At 49.7% G+C, this 20168-nt stretch overlaps 1 protein-coding gene across 1 annotated transcript in view; it reads left to right on the top strand.

Annotated features, from left to right (window-relative positions):
- Positions 1 to 1356: 1356 nt before the first annotated feature.
- Positions 1357 to 20168, top strand: part of luzp1 (leucine zipper protein 1) — an 86516-nt gene continuing 67704 nt past the window's right edge. Inside the window, exon 1 of the mRNA XM_055656594.1 lies at positions 1357 to 1765. The gene's annotated coding sequence lies outside the window, so the exon portion shown is untranslated. The remainder of the gene's footprint in view (positions 1766 to 20168) is intronic.

Genomic DNA, 20168 nt, shown 5'->3' with positions numbered 1-20168 from the left:
TGGACACACAGGAAAAGTGTTTGCACAGTTTTTGAACTGTAAATATGAATAAAGTTGATTTTGGGAGAAAAATAAATAACGACAGATGCGACCACTATTGAGTACATAGACACTGAAAACGTATGAGGAGTTTTTGCAGTTTATGTGGCAAATATGAATGTAGTCATTTTTGGGGGGAAATAACAACAGGTTCGAACTACCGAGTAGGACTGTTGAACACATAGACACTAAGAATGCATGAAGCGTTTCTCAACTTGTTTTTATGTCGTAAATATGAATAAGTTTAGTTTGGGTAGAAATAAGGATAGATGCGAAAACTACTGAACATGAAGCACGGATACAAAACGCTGGCGTAACTAGTGAATGCACAGACGAGGAGAGTGTTGGAGACTTTGCACGATCTGTTTGCGTTGCGAACATGAATAAAGTCGAGTTTTTTTTAACATTTCAACGCGGGCGTGCAACAAAAAAAAACTGACCGCAAAACGACTGGGAATTGTTGGCGATGCAGGAGTCCCTGTGGCTTTTACGTGGAGAGCAGGAATGAATGGGATTGATTTTGCACGTAGGGAGGGAGGGGAGAGGAGGAGGAGGGGGAGGGGGTGTGGAGGGGAGGGGACGGAGGAGGAAGGGGGTGGGAGAGGGAAGGGAGGGGGAGGAGTGGAAAGGGTGGGGGTGGGGGGGGGGGGGTGTGGAGGGAGGGAGTAAAGGTATCGAGGGAGGGAGGAGGAAGGGGGGGAGGAGGAAGGGGATGGGAGTAGAGGAAGGGGTGGGGTGGGGGGGAAGGGAGTGGAGTGGGAGGGGGAGGGGGTGGAGGGAGGGAGGAGGAAGGGGGTGGAAGGGGAGGGAGGGGAGGGAGGAGGAGGAGGGGTGGGAAGGGAGGGGTGGAGTGGAAAGGGGGGGGATTGGAGGGAGGGGGAAAGGAGGGAGGGAGGAAGGAGGGGGAGGGAGTGGAGGGAGGGGAAGGGGGAGGAAGGGAGTGGCTGGAGTGGGGGAAGGGAGGGAGGGAGGGAGTGGAGGGAGGGGGAAGGGGAGGGGAGGAAGGAGGAGGGAAGGGAAGGAAGGGGTGGAATGGAGCAAAGATCTAGATGTTTGGAGTGGAGGGAGGTGTAGAAACTGCAATCCACACTCGGGACTTGGGACTAAGTGTGGGAGAAACAATGGCGTTGAGAAGAGTTCCGCTGGCTGGCTGGCTGTACAGGGGCCTCCTGAGCCCCAGACTCGGCGCTTCCTGCAGGCGGCTCGGGCTCCGTGTTGTTGCAATCTCTTCTCCGGGGGGGGGGGGAGGGGCCGCCCCCGGGCGCAGCCAATCGCCAGCCGCCCTGGTTCATGGCAGGTCCATATAAGGGCACGGATGACGTCAGGGGCTGCCCCCGGGCGCAGCGCGCAGCCAATGGCCGGCCGCCCATGCTAATGACAGCTCCTTATATGGGCACGGGTGACGTCAGCGCTTCGGGAGGCCGGGGCTTTCGCACGCATTCACCTTTCATTGTTGCAATCCGCATTCAGGCTGGGAGACTGGGAACTGGGACCTTGGAGCTGGTGGCTGGGAATTGGGTTTGAGAGCTTGGAACTGGGTCTGGGGAGAGATGTGATGAGATGTGTTGAACAACCCCCCTCCCCCCTCCCCAACTCTCTCACATCAAGGGGAGGGGGACAAAAAGTACTTCGCTAGGACTTTTACCAAGAAGGCGATCGAAAGGGAGTTTTAAAAAAACAAGTAGTGGCACCCGGCTCTCCTAAAGACTTGTTTCCAGAGTTTAAGGTAAGAGAACAAAACTGCTTCACTGGCGCTGTAAGTTTTGCGAGCTAAGTGTGTCTGTGTGTGTGTGTGTGTTTCTAACCAGTGCTCAGGGCAGGTGAGGAAGGAGCAGAGAGAAAAGGCTGGGAGGTCGGAGGCAAGGAGAGGTGGGGAGAAATTGGGCAAGGAAGGTAGGGCAGGTGGGGGCAGAGAGAGGGGGAAGAGAAGAGTTGAAAAGGCAGCGACGAGGGAGACCAGGAGATTGGAAGGGGCAAGAGTGGATAGAGAGAGAGAGGGGGGAACGGGCAAATGGAAGACAGGTTGGGACAGAAAGAGGGGAAAAAGTGTAAAGGGGAGACAAGGAGAGGGGAGAGAGAAAGTCAATTGTGGAGCAATACAGGGGGAAAGAGAAGGGTGGAATAGCAGGGAGAGGAATGGTTGTACGTGGAGAAGGACGAGAAGGATCTACAGAGTGGAGGAATGGAGCGGGGGGTGACCGGGCAGGAGAGGGGAAGAAAACCGTGAGAAGGCAGGGAGGCGGAAAGGGAGAGAGGGACGAGGGTGAGGGGGGAAAGTAAGCGAGAGGGGGAGTGGGTCAAAGGGGGTGACAGCGAGCGGGCCGGCGGGGGGAAGGCGGCAGCTTCCCGGGTGTCTCGCAGCAGCCAGGCCACTAGTTCCCAGCGCAGCCGGCCGGCGTGCGGGGACCACAGGGTTAAACCACCGGCATTCCTCTTCCTCCCCGGCTCCTCCACAAGTGACTGCGGCAGGAAAGTCCCGGGGAAAAAAAAAGTTCTGCTGCAGTAGAGAGAGGGCGAGGTCTGCCAATGACGGCGGAATAAAATATTGTACCGGATTCCAGCGTTCCCCAATGCGCACACACACACACACACTCACTCTCTGTAGACCTGTGTGTGTGTGTTCTCTCTCTCACTCACTGTGGATCCCTGTGTGTGTGTGTGTATAGCCGCATAGTGGGCCCAGTAGCATTGTACCGTGCGACACTGCCTCTGCAGAACAGCTAGCAGATGCAGCAAGCGTTTGGCGCAGTCGTTGCCGGCCGGTTTCTTCTCTCCCCCCCCCCCCCCCCCCCCCCCCCCCCCCCCCTCCATTGTCCGAGTGAACTGGGACGCGATATGGTGTCCGCAGTTTGGGTGAAGGGGCAAGAGATGGCGAGTGAAACCTCTTCCCCCTGGCCGTCACATTTCATTTCAGTGTCGGTTCCATCAAACTGCAGTAGACGGCAGTCTGAAGGAAGGTCAGTCTGAAGAAGGGTTTCGGCCCGAAACGTCGCCTATTTCCTTCGCTCCATAGATGCTGCTGCACCCGCTGAGTTTCTCCAGCATTTTTGTGTACCATCAAACTGCAAACGTGTTTCAATAACCTTGAAGCCTTTATAATCAGAGGAATCGAATATAGGAGCAAAAAGGTCCTTCTGCAGTTGCACAGAGCCCTAGTGAGACCACGCCTGGAGTATTGTGTGCAGTTTTGGTCCCCCCAATTTGAGGAAGGACATTTTTGCTATTGAGGGAGTGCAGCGTTGGTTTACAAGGTTAATTCCCGGGATGGCGGGACTGTCATATGCTGAGAGAATGGAGCAGCTGGGCTTGTACACTCTGGAGTTTAGAAGGATGAGAGGGCATCTCATTGAAACATACAAGATGTTAAGGGCTTGGACACGCTAGAGGCAGGAAACATGTTCCCGATGTTGGGGGGGGGGTCCAGAACCAGGGGCCACAGTTTAACAATAAGGAGTAAGCCATTTAGAACGGAGACGAGGAAACGCTTTTTCTCACAGAGAGTGGCGAGTCTGTGGAATTCTCTGCCTCAGTGGAGGCAGGTTCTCTGGATGCTTTCAAGAGAGAGCTAGATAGGGCTCTTAAAAATAGTGGAGTCAGGGGATATGGGGAGAAGGCAGGAATGGGGTATTGATTGGGGATGATCAGCCATGATCACATTGAATGGCGGTGCTGGCTCGAAGGGCTGAATGGCCTCCTCCTGCACCTATTGTCTATTGAGATGTCTGTTCCTCTTGTACACTATCTAGTGTCGTCCAATTACCCTGGAGTCATTTTACTCCTCCAGTTTCCTCCAACCTATCCACTACATGTAAAACAAAATATCCTTCAAAGGTTCACTAATGCAGATACATTTGTGCCCATTAACAAACAAGGTTCTAGATCAAAGATAGGGCACAAAATGCTGGAGTAACTCAGAGGGTCAGGGAGTTCCTTCCTACACATGGTTCTAAATCATCCCGGGATGACTGCACAGTGACACGAAAAATATGTCCCATGGTTACTGACTCCAGGATATCCTCAATTAATACTATAATTATGGGGAGATTTGCATAAGCTTCCTGTAAAGACTCTATCCCCCAACTCCCAATTCCTCCATCTACGCCGCATCTGCATCGAGGATAAGGTTTTCCGTACTAGATCATCGGAGATGTCCTCATTCTTTAGGAAATGGGGGCTCCCCTCTTCCATTATAGATGAGGATCTCGCTAGGGTCTCCTCAATATCCCGCAGCAGCACCGCTCCAGCTCCCCCTTCCCCCCCCATTCCCCCCCCCCCCCCCCCCCCCCCCCCCCCTCCATATACCCGATTCGCAACAAGGACAGAGTTCCACTTGTCCTCACCTAACACCCCATCGGCTGTTGCATACAGCATATAATCCTCCAACATTTTTGCATATAATCACCAGCATGTAATCATAGAAACATAGAAAATAGGTGCAGGAGTAGGTCATTCGGCCCTTCGAGCCTGCACCGCCATTCAATATGATCATGGCTGATCATCCATCTCGGTATCCTGTACCTGCCTTCTCTCCATACCCCCTGATCCCTTTAGCCACAAGGGCCACATCTAACTCCCTCTTAAATATAGCCAATGAACTGTGGCCTCAACTACCTTGTGTCGCAGAGAATTCCACAGATTCACCACTCCCTGTGTGAAAACTGTTTTCCTCATCTCGGTCCTAAAAGATTTCCCCCTTATCCTTAAACTGTGACCCCTTGTTCTGGACTTCCCCAACATCGGGAACAATCTTCCTGCATCTAGCCTGTCCAACCCCTTAAGAATTTTGTACGTTTCTATAAGATCCCCCCTCCAACACTGCCACTACTGGCCACATCTTCCCATCTCCACCCCTTTCTGCTTTCCGCAGAGACCGTTCTCTCTGTCCCCTCGGTGGCGGGGAGAAAGTACAAACTCCGCACTGACAGCACCCGTAGTCGGGATCGAACCAGTGTCTCTAGTGCTGTGGGCGCTGTAAGGCAGCAACTCTACCGCTGTGCCACAGTGCTGCCCCAGCGTCCAGTTCAGTTTAGTTTATTGTCAAGTTTATTTGTCACATACACATACCAGATGTGCGGTGAAATGAAAAGTGGCGATGCTCGCGGACTTTGTGCAAAAACAAACAAACAATCAAACTACAAACAAAATGGAACAGAATCACATATTCTTTTAGATATTAAATATTGTGGGCGGAAGGAAAAAGGGAAAATAAAACGCAGTAGAATGATGCAGTAAAGTTAGTCCCTGGTGAGATCGGTGACTGGTGAGTTAACCAGTCAGCGGAAAGACAATACATGATTACAATCGATCCCGTTACCGTGTTTAGATGCATGATAAGTGAATAACATTTAGTGCAAGGTAAAGCCCGATCAAGTACTGTCTGAGGTTCACCAGTGAGGGAGATAGTAGTTCAGCGCTGCTCTCTGGTTGTGGTAGGATGATTCAGTTGCCTGATAACAGCTGGGAAGAAACTGTCTCGCCCCTGCTATGTTGTGTAATTGAGCTAATGGAGGATCGACACTGTGACACAGACAGGCAATGTGTTTATGCATTTAACCAGCATCTAACGCGAGCCAGTCAGTCTGATTCACCCAGCTGCATGTACATTCTTGTCTTATTTACCTGTATATCCTGTTCATTATGCAAAAGAGTAAACTCACCCACACAGCCTAACAACCTACATGTTCATGCCTCTCGCGTCCCTCTCTCCCGACTCTCAGTCTGAAGAAGGGTCTTGACCCGAAACGCCACCAATTCCTTTTGTCCATAGAAGCTGCCTGACCCGTTCTAGTGTGTAGGAAGGAACTGCAGATGCTGGTTTACACCGAAGATAGACCCAAAATGCTGGAGTGACTCAGCGGGTCAGGCGGCATCACTGGAGAGAGGTACTGGATGAATTTTCGGGTCGAGACCCTTCAGACTGTCAGAGAGGGAAGTCTAAAGATATGGAAGAGCAAGGTGTGAAAACGGCATGATCAAAGCAGATGATATTAGCTGAGTTGCTCCTGCTTTCTGTATCCATCTTCAACATTGCTACTACAATTACGAACAGTGAAATCGCTTGGATAGAGTGGATGTGGAGAGGATGTTTCCACTAGTGGGAGAGTCTAGGACTAGAGGCCGTAACCTAAGAATTAAAGGACGAAGAGAAGGAATTTCTTTAGTCAGAGCGAGTTGAATCTGTGGAATTCTTTGCAACAGAATTGATTCATGATGAGTTCGGGTGTCAGGGGAGAAGGCAGGAGAATGGGATTAGGAGGGAGAGATAGATCAGCCATGATTGAATGGCGGAGTGGACTTGATGGGCCGAATGGCCTAATTCTGCAACTATCACGTGATCTTATGACAGTAGACAACAAGTGCAGGAATAGGCCATTCGGCCCTTCGAGCCAGCACCGCCATTCGGCCCTTCGAGCCAGCACCGCCATTCATTGTGATCATGGCAAATCATCCACAATCAGTACTCCGTTCCTGCCTCCTCCCCATATCCCTTGGCTCTGATATCTTTAAGAGCTCGATCTAACTCTCTCTTGAAAGCATCCAGAGAATTGGCCTCCACTGCCTTCTGAGGCAGAGAATTCCACAGATTCACAACTCTCTGGGTGTAAAAGTTTTTCCTCATCTCTGTTCTAAATGGCCAACTCCCTTATTGTTAAACTGTGGCCCCTGGTTCTGGATTCCCCCCCAACATCAGGAGCACGTTTCCTGCATCTACCTTATGAACTTTTTCAGACTCAATATTGATGTGTAGGAAGGAACTGCAGATGCTGGTTAATACTGAAGATGGACACAAAATGCTGGAGTAACTCGGCAGGTCAGGCAGCATCTCTGGAGAAAAAGAATAGGTGGCGTTTCAGTCTGAAGAAGGGTTCTGACCCAAAACATCAGCTATTCATTTTATCCAGAGAATTCTGCCTGACCTGCTGAGTTACTCCAGCACTAGTTGGCAATCTTCAGCTCAACGTTAAGGCAGGCTAGCCAATTGATTTGGGGGCACAAGGAATGGCAGTCGCTGTAATCTTGAATTAATCCCAAAATTAGTGTAAAACTAATCTTGAGTAAATCAGTCTGAGTTTTTACTGAACTTTTGTTCATTGTGTTACCTATCAGTACCACGTTTGCAGACCTGTTTTATAGACAATAGACAATAGGTGCAGGAGTAGGTCATTTAGCCCATCAAGCCAGCACCGCCATTCAATGTGATCATGGCTGATCATCCCCAATCAGTACCCCGTTCCTGCCTTCTCCCCATATCCCCTGACTCTGCTATTTTTAAGAGCCCTATCTAGCTCTCTCTTGAAAGCATCCAGAGAACCTGCCTCCACCGCCCTCTGAGGCAGAGAATTCCACAGACTCGCCACTCTCTGTGAGAAAAAGTGTTTCCTCGTCTCCGTTTTAAATGGCTTACCCCTTATTCCTAAACTGTGGCCCCTGGTTCTGGACTCCCCCAACATCGGGAACATGTTTCCTGCCTCCAGCGTGTTCAAGCCCTTAACAATCATATATGTTTCAATGAGATCCTCCCCTCATCCTTCTAAACTCCAGAGTGTACAAGCCCAGCCGCTCCATTCTCTCAGCATATGACAGACCTTCCATCCCGGGAATTAACCTTGTTTTGCTGCAAGTAAGAATATAATTGGTTCATTTTCGATTTGTATCACAAACTTTCTTGGCTCTCGATCAACTCTTGAAGTGCTGGAGTAACTCAGCGGGTTCGGCAGCATCTGTGGTGGCAATTGAGCAGGTGACGTTTCGGGTCGGGACACTTCTTCAGACTGATTGTACTTGAGGGCGGGGGAAGCTGGAAAAGAGGAATTGGCTGGACAAAGCCTAGCGAAAGATGTTTCCTGCAATGTGAGAATCTCGGGCCAGAAGGCACAGCCTCAGAATAAAAGGACATGCCTTAGAATGGACATGAGGAGGAATTTCTTTAACCAGGAGGTGGCGAATTTGAGGATTTCATTGCCTCGGATGGCGGTGGAGGCCAAGACATTGGGCATTTTTTAGGCAGCGTGGTATTTAGTTTGGAGATACAGCGTGGAAACAGGCCCTTCGGCCCACCGAGTCCGTGCTGACCAGCGATTCCCGCACACTAACACTATCCTACAGGTTATTTTGGAAGGAACTGCAGATGTGGTTTAAACAGAAGATAGACACAAAAATCTGGAGTAACTCGTCGGGACAGGCGGAAACGGAATGGGTGGAGTTTCGGGTCAAGACCCTTCTTCAGACTGAGAGCCGGGGGAAGGGGAAACAAGAGATATAGATGGTGATGTAGAGAGAGAGAGACATATAGAATACATGAATTAGGGAGATGCAAAAAAGTAACAATGAACAAGGAAATTTAGAGCCCACAATGATCTGTTGTTGGCTGTGGTGCTAACGAGTTACACAGACAATGAAACTCAGCAGGACAACAGTGAAACTAGTACGATGACCAGGGTGAGGAAGGGACGGAGAGAGGGGGTTGTAAGCTGTCCGGGCAATCGGTTCTTCATTAGCGGGGACGTCAAAGGCAACAGGGAGAAGACGGGAGAATGGGGTTGAGGGGAGAATAGATTAGCCGTGATCCAATGGCAGAGCAGACGCTGTGGGGCGAATGGCCTAATGACTCATGAGTTAGCCGTTTGGACGGGAGATGAAGAGAAACAGCTTCACCCTGACGTTAGTGAATTCTCCACCAAAGAGGTTGTGGGGGACTTTGCCACTGAATCGCTTCCAGAGGGTTTGATGGATTTTTCAGGCATAATTGGCTAGTACAGGGAATTTGGAGTCACGGTAATACATCAACTATTTTTGAATGATGGCGTAAGGCAAGAACCTGAATATCCTGCCGGCCTTGTTCCTTTACAGCTTAACTGACATTTCGCATTTGCTATATGTAGGATTTCTCTTCAGGGCATTAGAAAGTTCTTTTTTTTTTTAGAGGAAATTGAGGCGGAACAGCTGGTAGAGTTGCTGCCTCACATAAGGTCATCAGTGATAGGAGTAGAATTAGGCCATTCGGCCCATCAAGTGTTCTCCGCCATTCAATCATGGCTGATCTCTCTCTCTCCCTCCTAACCCCATTTTCCTGCCTTCTCCCCATAAACTCTGACACTCGTACTCATTGAGAATCTATCTATCTCTGCCTTAAAAATAGCCTCCGACATGGCCTCCACAACCGTCTGCAGCAATGAATTCCACAGGTTCACCTCCTCAAAGCCCTTTAATTCTGAGGCTGTGTCCTCTGGTCCTAGACTCTCCCATAATCTCTTCCCGAGGTCGGTGGCAATGAATTCCACAGCGCCCGAAACCCGGGTTTTGATCCTGACCTCGGGTGCTGACTGCGTGGAGTTTGCATGTTCTCCCTGTGACCACGTGGGTTTCCTCAGGGTGCTCCGGTTTCCACCCGCATCCCAATGTTTTCCTGGTTTCTAGGTTAGTCGGCCTCTAAAATTGCCCCTCGTGCGTAGGGAGTGGATGGGAAAGTGGGATAACATAGGAACAAGTGCGAACGGAATCGAAGGTGGGCATGGACTCGATGGGCCGAAGGGCCTGTTTCCATGCTGTCCATCTGAACTCTAAAATTGATTCCCCCCTTAAAATTGCTTCAAAGCAGAAGCATTTTCTGAAGGAAAATTCATCAGCTGTTGAGCAGATTTCTTCTGAAGAAGGGTTTTGGCCCGAAACGTTGCCTATTTCCTTCGCTCCATAGATGCTACCTCACCCTCTGAGTTTCTCCAGCATTTTTGTCTACCTACTCTTTTGTATTTGGTTATTTTTTACAATCTCCATGTGTCCATTGACTTTATTTCCTCGCCAGCCACACATTAGACCAGCATCAGTAATCTGCATTCCTGTAGCCTTTTACACTAACATGCCCAAGCTATCCTAATGTGTGTTACTGATTCTGCAAACCTGATATTGAGGCACTCAAGGGCAGCCTGGTTGCACAGCGGAAGAGCAGCTGCCTTACAGCGCCAGAGACCCCAGTCCGACCGACTTTAGTCCACTAACCTAGATTCATATTGACAATAGACAATAGGTGCAGGAGTAGGCCACTTTTGGCCCTTCGAGCCTGCACCGCCATTCAATGTGATCTTGGCTGATCATCCACAATCAGTACCCTGTTCCTGCCTTCTCCCCATATCCCCTGACTCCTCTATCTTTGAGAGGGTGAGAGTTGAAAGGGGCCAGGGGCAGTGTAGCAATGTGTTAGATCCCTGCCTGTTGGCAGGCAGCAACCCTCATTATCTGACGCCTGTCCACATCAATGCTAGTTCACTTCAGACACACAGCACGGAAACAGGCCCTTCGGCCCACTGAGTCCATGCCGACCATCGATCACCCGTTCACCCTAGTCCTGCATTGTCCCACCTTCTCATCCACTCCCTGCACACGCTGAGGGGCAATTTGCGGACGTCGGCCAATTAACCTACAAGCCCGCACGACACTGGAGTGTGGCAGGAAACCGAAGCACCTGGATGAACCCACGCGGTCACAGGGAGAAGGTGCAAACTCCACACAGACAGCACCCGAGGCCAGGATCGAACCTGGGTCTCTGGTGCTGTGAGGCAGAGGTACCACCAGCAGTCTTATCCCATTGCCAGCTCTGGAATGCACTGGGTCCATTTTGGATTCTGTGCCACAGAGGCTTGAGGTGCCCTCCTGCGTAAAAGTTTATAGAGATGCAACACGGAAAAAGGCCCTTTGGCCCATCGAGTCCATGCCGAGCAGCGGTCCCTGCACATTAGCACTAGGGACAAATTACAGTTGACCGACAAACCTGTACGCCTTTGGAGTGTGGGAGGAAACCTGGGCACCCGGAGAAAACCCACACAGGTCACAGGGAGGACATACAAATTCCGTACTCGGGATCGAACCCCAGCCTCTGGCGCTGTGAGGCAGCAACTCTACCGCTGCGCCACCGTGATTTGTGAATGTTGTTGGTCCTTTAAGACAGGGTTGGCAGCGCAGTCTGTTTCTGGCCTATCCAAGTTATGGCTTGGGCTTGGAGACTCTGTCTGCATCTCTTCCATTGTCTAAGCTGTGAGTCTCTGGCAAGCCCGAATCAAATGCCGTCTGTTGGAGCTAGATATTGGACTTGAGGTTTAGTTTAGAGATACAGCGTGCAAACAGACCCACTGCCCAACGATCTCTGCACAGTCACTCTACCCTATATGCCCTGGGGACAATTTTACATTTATATCAAAGCCAATTAACCAACAAACCCGCAGTTCGTTATAGTGTGGGAGGAAACTGAAGATCTCTGAGAAAACCCACGTGGAGAGCGTGCAAACTCCGTACAGACAGCACCCGTAGTCAGGATCGAACCCGGGTTTCTGGTGCTGTGAGGCAGCAGCTCTACCCGCTGTGCCATCTTGTATCGTCTGCACCTTTGTGGCTCGGTGACTCGTTAGATGGGAAGTGTGGAAGGGAGCCTGTTTAAAAGGAGTGTTTGGACAATCATACAGACCAGTAGAACATTGTATTGTGGCTTGGGGCATTCAATGCCTCTGAGGCTTGGACAATGGCACTGTCGTGTGTGAATCGGGGGTTGTGGATTCAAGCCACACTTCAGAGAATTGAGCAGGCTAGCCAAACGTTGGAAGTAGGGACCTGGTTGGACAAAAGCCTACATTGGCATTGTAGCTTCCTGTGCATGAGAGAACAAACTTTCCTTTCTTTTATTGTGTGTTTATGGGATGTGGGCACGTACGGTCTTTGACTAGACGATGGTGAGCCAGTCGTCTGATCTACTCCAGTCCTGATGAAGGCACCTCTTCTGCCATTGGGCAAGGAGGTCCAGAAACTGGGCACATTGATGGTGAAGGAATCCTGACGCACCTTCAAGTCGGGATTAGTTATCAGTTATAGAGATAAAGCATGGAAGCTGGCCCTTCGGCCCATTGTGCCCATGCAGGCCAAAGCCACTTAGTGATGGGTGGGATAAATGAACTGCAGATGCTAGTTTAAACCAAAGTTTTAAGTTTTACGTTTCTAAGTTTATTGGCCAAGTATTCACTTACAAGGTGCTTGCCTGAAGGAAATAGGCAAACTTTCGGGCCGAAACCCAAAGGGTTTCGGGCCGAAACTTTGCCTATTTCCTACGCTCCATAGATGCTGCTGCACCCCCTGGTTTAAACCCAAGACAGGCTCGAAAAGCTGGAGTAACTCAGCGGGACAGGCAGCATCTCTGGAGAGAAGGAATGGGTGACGTTTCGGGTCAAGACCCTTCTTCAGGGTCTGAGGAAGCGTCTTGACCCAAAACGTCGCCCATGTTGATAGAATGGTTTCTAAAATTACGTTTTTCACGGTTTAGTTCAGTTTAGTTTATTGCCACGTGTACTGAGGTACAGTGAAAAGCTTTTGTTGTGTGCTAGCCGCTCAGCAGTAAGACAATACATGATTACAATCGAGCCATTCACAGTGTATAGATACATGATAAGGGAATAACGTTTAGTGCAAGGTAAAGCCCATTCAAGTGTTTAAGAAAGAACTGCAGATGCTGGAAAAATCGAAGGTAGACAAAAATGCTGGAGGAACTCGGCAGGCGAGGCAGCATCTATGGAGAGGAGGAATGGACGAGGTTTTGGGTCGAGGACCTTCTTCCGACTCAGTCAGTCTGAAGAAGGGTCTCGACCCGAAACGTCACCTATTCCTTCTCTCCATAGATGCTGCCTCACCCCCTGAGTTCCTCCAGCGTTTTTGTCCAAAGTCCATTCAAGGGTAAACTGAAGGTTACCAAAGAGGTAGATGGAAGTTCAGCACAGCTCGCTGGTTGTGGTAGGGTGATTTAGTTGCCTGATAACTGAACCATCCTACCAGGACCAGAGAGCAGTACTGAACTACTATCTACCTCCTTGGTAACCCTCGGACTATCCTTCACCGTCACTTGCTGGCTTTAGACAATAGACAATAGGTGCAGGAGCTGGCCATTTGGCCCTTCGAGCCAGCACCGCCATTCAATGTGATCATGGCTGATCATCCCCAATCAGTGCCCTGTTCCTGCCTTCTCCGCATATCCCCTGACTCAGCTATATCTAAGATCCCTATCTAGCTCTCTCTTGAAAGCATCCAGAGAACCTGCCTCCACCACCCTCTGAGGCAGAGAATTCCACAGACACCACTCTCTGGGAGAAAAACTGTTTCCTCGTCTCCGTTCTAAATGGCTGACTCCTTATTCTTAAACTGTGTGGCCCTTGGTTCTGGACTCCCCCAACATCGGGAACACGTTTCCTGCCTCTAGCGTGTCCAAGCCCTTAACAATCTTATATGTTTCAATGAGATGCCCTCTCATCCTTCTAAACTCCAGAGTGTACAAGCCCAGCTGCTCCATTCTCTCAGCATATGACATTCCCGCCATCCCGGGAATTAACCTGGTAAACCTACGCTGGGCTCCCTCAATAGCAAGAATGTCCTTCCTCAAATTAGGGGGACTAAAACTATACACAATACTCCAGGTGTGGTCTCACTAGGGCTCTGTACAACTGCAGAAGGAGTTGTACAGTATGTTGGGAGTTGATGGAGTTGTGCCAGTATCTGTATCTATGTACGTGACAACGATAAACCTGTGCACGAGGGCTTTAAAACGGTTTTGGATGCAAGGAGGGAAGATGGGGCCTAAAGATCAGCCATGATTGATTAGTTGGGCAGACCTGCGATATCCTTTGCCAGCTATCGTCCCAATCATCTTGCGAGCTGGCGGGGTGCTTATACATGTTGTCTCAATACTGCTCCTGGAACCTTTGGAATGCCGACAGGGAGCAAACTATTTGCCTCTAGCCTGCTGAAGTCGACCAATTTCATGGAACTCTTGTGCTGTTCCTGAATTATTGCAGATCTCGTTGCACAATTATCACCAGGACCGAGGTTTTTTTTTTAGAAAGACCCAATAAATCAAATTATTTTTATTGCATAATATTCCAGGAAATTTCCGTGCGTGAATTGAATTGAATTCCCGCACTAGTATCTTTTAGTTTTTGTGGAGAAAATATTTGTGGAGCTCTTTCAGTTAAGGGCGGTGCAGCGGCAGAGTTGCCACCTCTCAGCACCAGAGACCCAGGTAGGATCCTGACTACGTGTGCTGTCTGTACGGAGTTTGCACGTTCTCCCTGTGGCCACGAGGGTTTTTCTCCGGGTGCTCCGGTTTTCTCCCACGTTGAAATCCAAAAGGCTCGCCGGTTTGTGTACATTATCTCTGGCTTGTAGGATAGAACTAGTGTATATGGATTGTTGGCCGGCACGGACTTGGTGGGCCGAAGGGCCTGTTTCCACGCTGCATCTCTAAACTAAACTACGTAAGGGGTTTTAACTGTCGATCGTGCCAGTTAGAAGAGTGCTCTGGAGAGATTGGGAGCTAATTGAAGTGCAGAGCCCCAAGGGTGTGGCGGTTTCCTGTATGTTCATGCCTTGCCTCTGATAATATTTCACCATCAAGCTTCTGATACCTGGCTATGTGGCTGACAAAAGCTTCAGCATTCTGGCAGCCACGAGTTCTAATGTGCTGATGCTGGCAGGAGGGAGAAAAGAAAGATCTTGTGTCCTGCACATGCCTGCCCGAGATCCTGCTGTACCTGTCCGTCACTTCCATTGTTCCTGAAGTAGCAGGAGGCTGTTCGGCCCATTGAGTCTATGCTAACTCTCTATGCTATTCGCAGCTTCGTACTCCCAGCCAATTATCACTGCACCTTATTCTCAGACACAGAAACAGACACTTCTGCGCAACTGGCCAACCTGCTCTATCTAGTTCCACGCCTGCATTTGGCCCAGATCCCTGTAGAAATATAGAAAATAGGAGCAGGAGTAGGGCATTCAGCCCATCGAGCCTGTCCTAATTGCTTCTTAAAAACGATGCAACATTTCCTGCCCCAACTATCTCCTCTGGCAGCTCATTCCATAAACCCACCATCCTTTGTGTGAAAAAACTTACCTCTCAGGTTCCTATGAAATCTTTTCCCTTTCACCTTAAACCCATGTCCTCTGATTCTCGATGTGTAAGAGACTTTGTGCCTACCCAATCTATTCCCCTCATGGATTTTATACACCTCATTTTCCTGCGTACCAAGGAATAAAGTCCCAACCTCCATAGCCTCTCCCTGGAGCTCAGACCCTCGAATCCTGGCAACATCCTTGTGTATCTTCTCTGTACCCTTTCCAACTTAACAACATTATCTATCCTACCCAGAACTGAACTGAACACAATACTTTAAATGCTGCTTCACCCCAATTCACCCAGGCAGCATGGCCTTCCAACTTCAACGCTCAATATTCTCTGACTAATGCAGGCCAATGTGCCAAGAACCTTTTTTGACCGCCCGATCTACCTGTGACACCACCTTCACCGTTTCCACAAGTTCCCACTCACCTGCATGTCAGGGGGCGGTGTACTGAGGACTATGGTCCTAGTAAGCTGCACAAAACCAATGCACTTTAGCAGAAGCTCATGCCACCCCAAGGAGAACATGCAAATTCAACGCAGGGATCAGGATTGCAGCAAGGAGATGTCAGTAATGGCCTCTTTGCTCTTCCAGAGTTTTGAAGGAACGGTTTAAGGTTTATTGTTGCCACGTGTACTGTGACAGTGAAAAGGTTAGTTTTGCATGTTATCCAATTAAAATCGGATAATATGGGTTCAAGTCCATGTTTATTGTCATATGTCAATATGTTTTATTGTCATATAACCATATAACAATTACAGCACGGAAACAGGCCATCTTGACCCTTCTAGTCCGTGCCGAACACATAATCTCCCCTAGTCCCATATACCTGCGCTCAGACCATAACACTCCATTCCCTTCCCATCCATATAACTATCCAATTTATTTTTAAATGATAAAAACGAACCTGCCTCCACCACCTTCACTGGAAGCTCATTCCACACAGCTACCTCTCTCTGAGTAAAGAAGTTCCCCCCTCATGTTACCCCTAAACTTCAGTCCCTTAATTCTCAAGTCATGTCCCCTTGTTTGAATCTTCCCTACTCTCAGTGGGAAAAGCTTTTCCACGTCAACTCTGTCTATCCCTCTCATCATTTTTAAAAACCTCTATCAAGTCCCCCCTTAACCTTCTGCGCTCCAAAGAATAAAGCCCTAACTTGTTCAACCTTTCTCTGTAACTATGTCCCAGATTGAACAATGAAGAGGCAAAGAGTGCAGAATATAGTTGATAATTGGCTCAGTGTGTGACCTTATTTGTACATCGACGCTGAATAATTTCCCTTCCGGTATAAAGTGCTGCATAAATGCTCTTTTAGTTTAGTTTGGAGATACAGCATGGAAACAGGCCCTTCGGCCCACCGAGTCCGTGCCTTCCATCAATCACACTTTCACCCTAGTTCTGTGTCATCCCACAACTTCCTCATCAGAGCTGCTGCCCTTTACACTTACAGAGCTGATGAGTTTCACTTTCCCCATCCACTCCCGACACACTAGGAGCAATTTATAGAGGACATTCAACCTAAAAATCTGCACGTCTCTGGGTTGTGGAGGAAGATCCACGCAGTCACAGCGGGAACGTGCAAACTCCACACAGACAGCACCCGGGGGGGGGTGGGGGGTCAGGATCGAGCCGGGGCCTCTGCCGCGGTGAGGCAGCAGCACTACCCGCTGCTGTGTTGCATTTTATGGAATTGTGACTTCTGATATAAAGTTTACATCTCTTATTAAAATAGCCTTGGGAAAGATAAATGACATTTTATTGAGGGGGAGGGGGAAACAGTTGTGGTATTTTTATCAATTCGCAGTTAATTTGCAGTATTTGGAAAACAACTGAGCTCTCTTATCAGTGGTGTTTTTCTGTGTAGGGTAGGCCTGTGCCTTGGCAGGGCAGCGTACAGTTAGTGGTCAATGTGCTTCAGTGAGATAGGGCAGTGGCGCCCTCCCTCTGCACTTCCTTTGTTGTGTTGCGAGGTTTCTGGGCGTGTGGAGAGACAGGAATGTTTTCGCTTTCAGCTGCTCACACAAGTGCATTGGTCACGTTGCTCATAAACTGTCTCGCCTCCTTTCCCAAGCTTTGACGTTGCCGCCTTACAGCGCCGGAGACCCGGGTTCGATCCCGGCCACGGGTGCTTGTCCGTACGCTCGTCCCGTGACCCACGTGGGTTTTCTCCGGGAAGCTCCGGTTTCCTCCCACATTCCAAAGACTTGCGGGTTTGGATGTTAATTGGCTTTGGGTAAAATTGGAAATTGTCCCGTCTGTCTGTCTGTCTGTCTGTCTGTCTGTCTGTCTGTCTGTCTGTCTGTCGCTGGGCGGCGCAGACTCAGTGGGCCTGTGTCTCTAAACTAAGCGGGTGGCTGCTCAGGAAGGTCAGGCTCACTCCCTCGACTGTTGCTCCAGTGCAGTATTGAAGTCACTGTTGTGCAGACCAAGCTCCCGGAGACACCGATGAAGTGTAACTCCACCTGGCACAGCTGGCTGCCAGTGAGCTGGACTCAATCCTGACCTCTGGTGCTGTCTGGGTGGAGTTTGCACGTTCTACCTGCAACTGCGTGGGTTTCCTCTGGGTGCACCGGTTTCTCCCCGCACAGCACAGAAACGTGCCCTTCAGCCCAACTTGCCCGTGCCATCCAAGATGCCCCATCTAAGCCAACCCCAGCTGCCTACGTATGGCCCACATCCCTCCCCATGCACCTGTCCAAGTCTCTTTTAAATGATTGCACCTTCTCTCATGGACCATGTGGGTTTCCTCCGGGTGCTCCGGTTTCCTCCCACATCCCAATGGCGCGTGGGTTTGTACTTGGTCTCTGTTAACTCTGTGTGTGTGAAAACACTTTCTGTGAGTTGTGAGTGTGGAATTCTCTGCCTCAGAGGGCGGTGGAGGCCGGTTCTCTGGATACTTTCAAGAGAGGGCTTGATAGGGCTCTTAAAGATAGCGGAGTCAGGGGATATGGGGAGAAGGCAGGAACGGGGTACTGATTGGGGATGATCAGTCATGATCACATTGAATGGCGGTGCTGGCTCAAAGGGCCAAACGGCTACACCCATTGTCTAAATTGTCCGTAGACCTAGTTTGAACGTGTGATTGATGGTCGGAGTAGACTTGGCCACTTTGTGTCCCATGTCCTTGTCTGTCCTGTTTCCATTTTTTTACCCAGGCGATGCAAAAATGGGTGGAGGTGGTGGAGTGGGAGTGGGAAGGGGGGGAGCAATGGTGGGAATTCTGTGCTCCTTGTAAAAGCCATAACTCTACACCGCCCGAATGCCAGCACAGGCATTGTGGGCCGAAGGGCCTGTTCTTGTGCTGTTTTGTTCCATGATGTAACTCTCCAGAGCGTGAGAATGGGCAGAGTGCCAGCACAGTGTTCGTTCCCCAATTACATCCAGGCACCGTAAAGGGGAAACAAATAAGGGTGGAGTCTTTTTTTCATTTGGTGAGAGATTTTTTTAAAATTGCTGTTAATCTTTATATTGAGGCTGTAATTTCCCTGGGCTGGGATACTTAGTAAAGCGGGTCTCGAAATGGGAGGTTTATCCAATTGGGACAAACAGGCGCAGCTGGTAGAGTCACCGCCTCACAGCACCAGAGACCCGGGTTCGATCCTGACCTCGGGGGCTGTCTGCCTGCGAGGTGTTTGCACGTTCTCCCCGTGACCGCGTGGGTTTCCTCCAGGAGCTCGGGTTTCCTCCCACATCCCAAAGACGTGCGGGTTTATAGGTTAATTAGCTATCTGCAAAATAGTTCCCTTGTGGACGAGAAAGTGGGAGAGCATAGCATGGTTGTTGTGGGCCGAAGAGACTTTATTCCATTCTGTATCTCTAAGCTCAACTAAACCTCAGCTATGATGGCATTGAATGGAAAAGCAGGTTCGAGAGACTGATTATCCCACTTGTGCCAATATTCCCCTTCTGATGAAGATCCTGCCAGCAGCATGGTTTAAGGTGACTTGGTGTCATTTTTAGAATTTGTTTAAGGAAGAACTGCAGATGCTGAAAATTCGAAGGTAGACAAAAAAGCTGGAGAAACTCAGCGGGTGAAGCAGCATCTATGGAGCGAAGGAAATAGGTGACGTTTTGGGTCGAGACCCATCTTCAGGCTGATGTCGGGGGGGGGGCGGGACAAAGAAAGGAAGAGGCGGAGATAGTGGGAGAGCTGGGGAGGGGAGGGGAAGAAGGGAGAAAGCAGGGACTACCTGAAATTGGAGAAGTCAATGTTCATACCGCTGGGGTGTAAACTACCCAAGCGAAATATGAGGTGCTGCTCCTCCAATTTGCGGTGGGACTCACTCTGGCCATGGAGGAGGCCCAGGACTGAAAGGCTGGATTTGGAATGGGAGGGGAGTTGAAGTGTTGGGGCAGGTTGGTTAATGTGAACTTAGCGGAGGTGTTGGGCGAAGCGATCGCCAAGCCTGCGCTTGGTCTCACCGATGTAGAGCAGTTGACAAAGAATTTGTTCTGTTTTGGGACAAATGACAATAAAATACTCTTGACTCTAGACATTAAAGTAATTCGCCCACAAGTGTTTCCCTCTCTTCAGACCTCAGTTGAAAGTGAGCCATTCTCACCCGTGACTATGTAATTCTTCAGGATACAAGTCACTTCTGGTTAGATCGTTTATTTGAAATGTTACTGAAGTTTAGCAAGAAGAGTAACATTTCGTTTCATTGCCTTAACAAACAAAAACCTTTCGCAGTGGCTTAGTTTAGCCTTCGGCCCACCGAGTCCGCGCCGACCATCGATCCCCGCACACTAACACTGCCCTACACACACACTAGGGACAATTTACATTTTTACTCAGCCAATTAACCTACAAACCCTGCATGTCTTTGGAGTGTGGGAGGAAACGGGAGATCCCGGAGAAAACCCACGCGGGTCACGGGGAGAACGTACAAACTCCGTGGTCAGGATCGAACCCGGGTCTCTGGCGTTGTGAGGCAGCGAATCTTACCGCCATGCTAAGCTGTTTGGATAGCAGGCAATGTCAGCACTTCACTGTGTATCTAGGTACAGTACATGTGACTATAATTAACCTAAGAACTAAACTGCAAGGTGGACACTGAAATCCAACAAAGGTTGTTGGTGGAGCTCACTACCAGAAGGATAGACACAACATGCTGGAGTGAGTCGGAGGGCCAGGCAGCATCTCCAGAGAGAAGGAATGGGCGGTGTTTCGAATCGCAACCCTTCTCCAGGCCGAAGAACGGTCTCAACTC

Source organism: Leucoraja erinacea, chromosome 26 (genome assembly GCF_028641065.1).
Source record: "Leucoraja erinacea ecotype New England chromosome 26, Leri_hhj_1, whole genome shotgun sequence".
In the NCBI taxonomy this organism is placed as follows: Eukaryota; Metazoa; Chordata; class Chondrichthyes; order Rajiformes; family Rajidae; genus Leucoraja; species Leucoraja erinaceus.
Note: the sequence above shows the minus strand (reverse complement) of the source record. Positions and strands in the feature narration are given on the sequence as shown.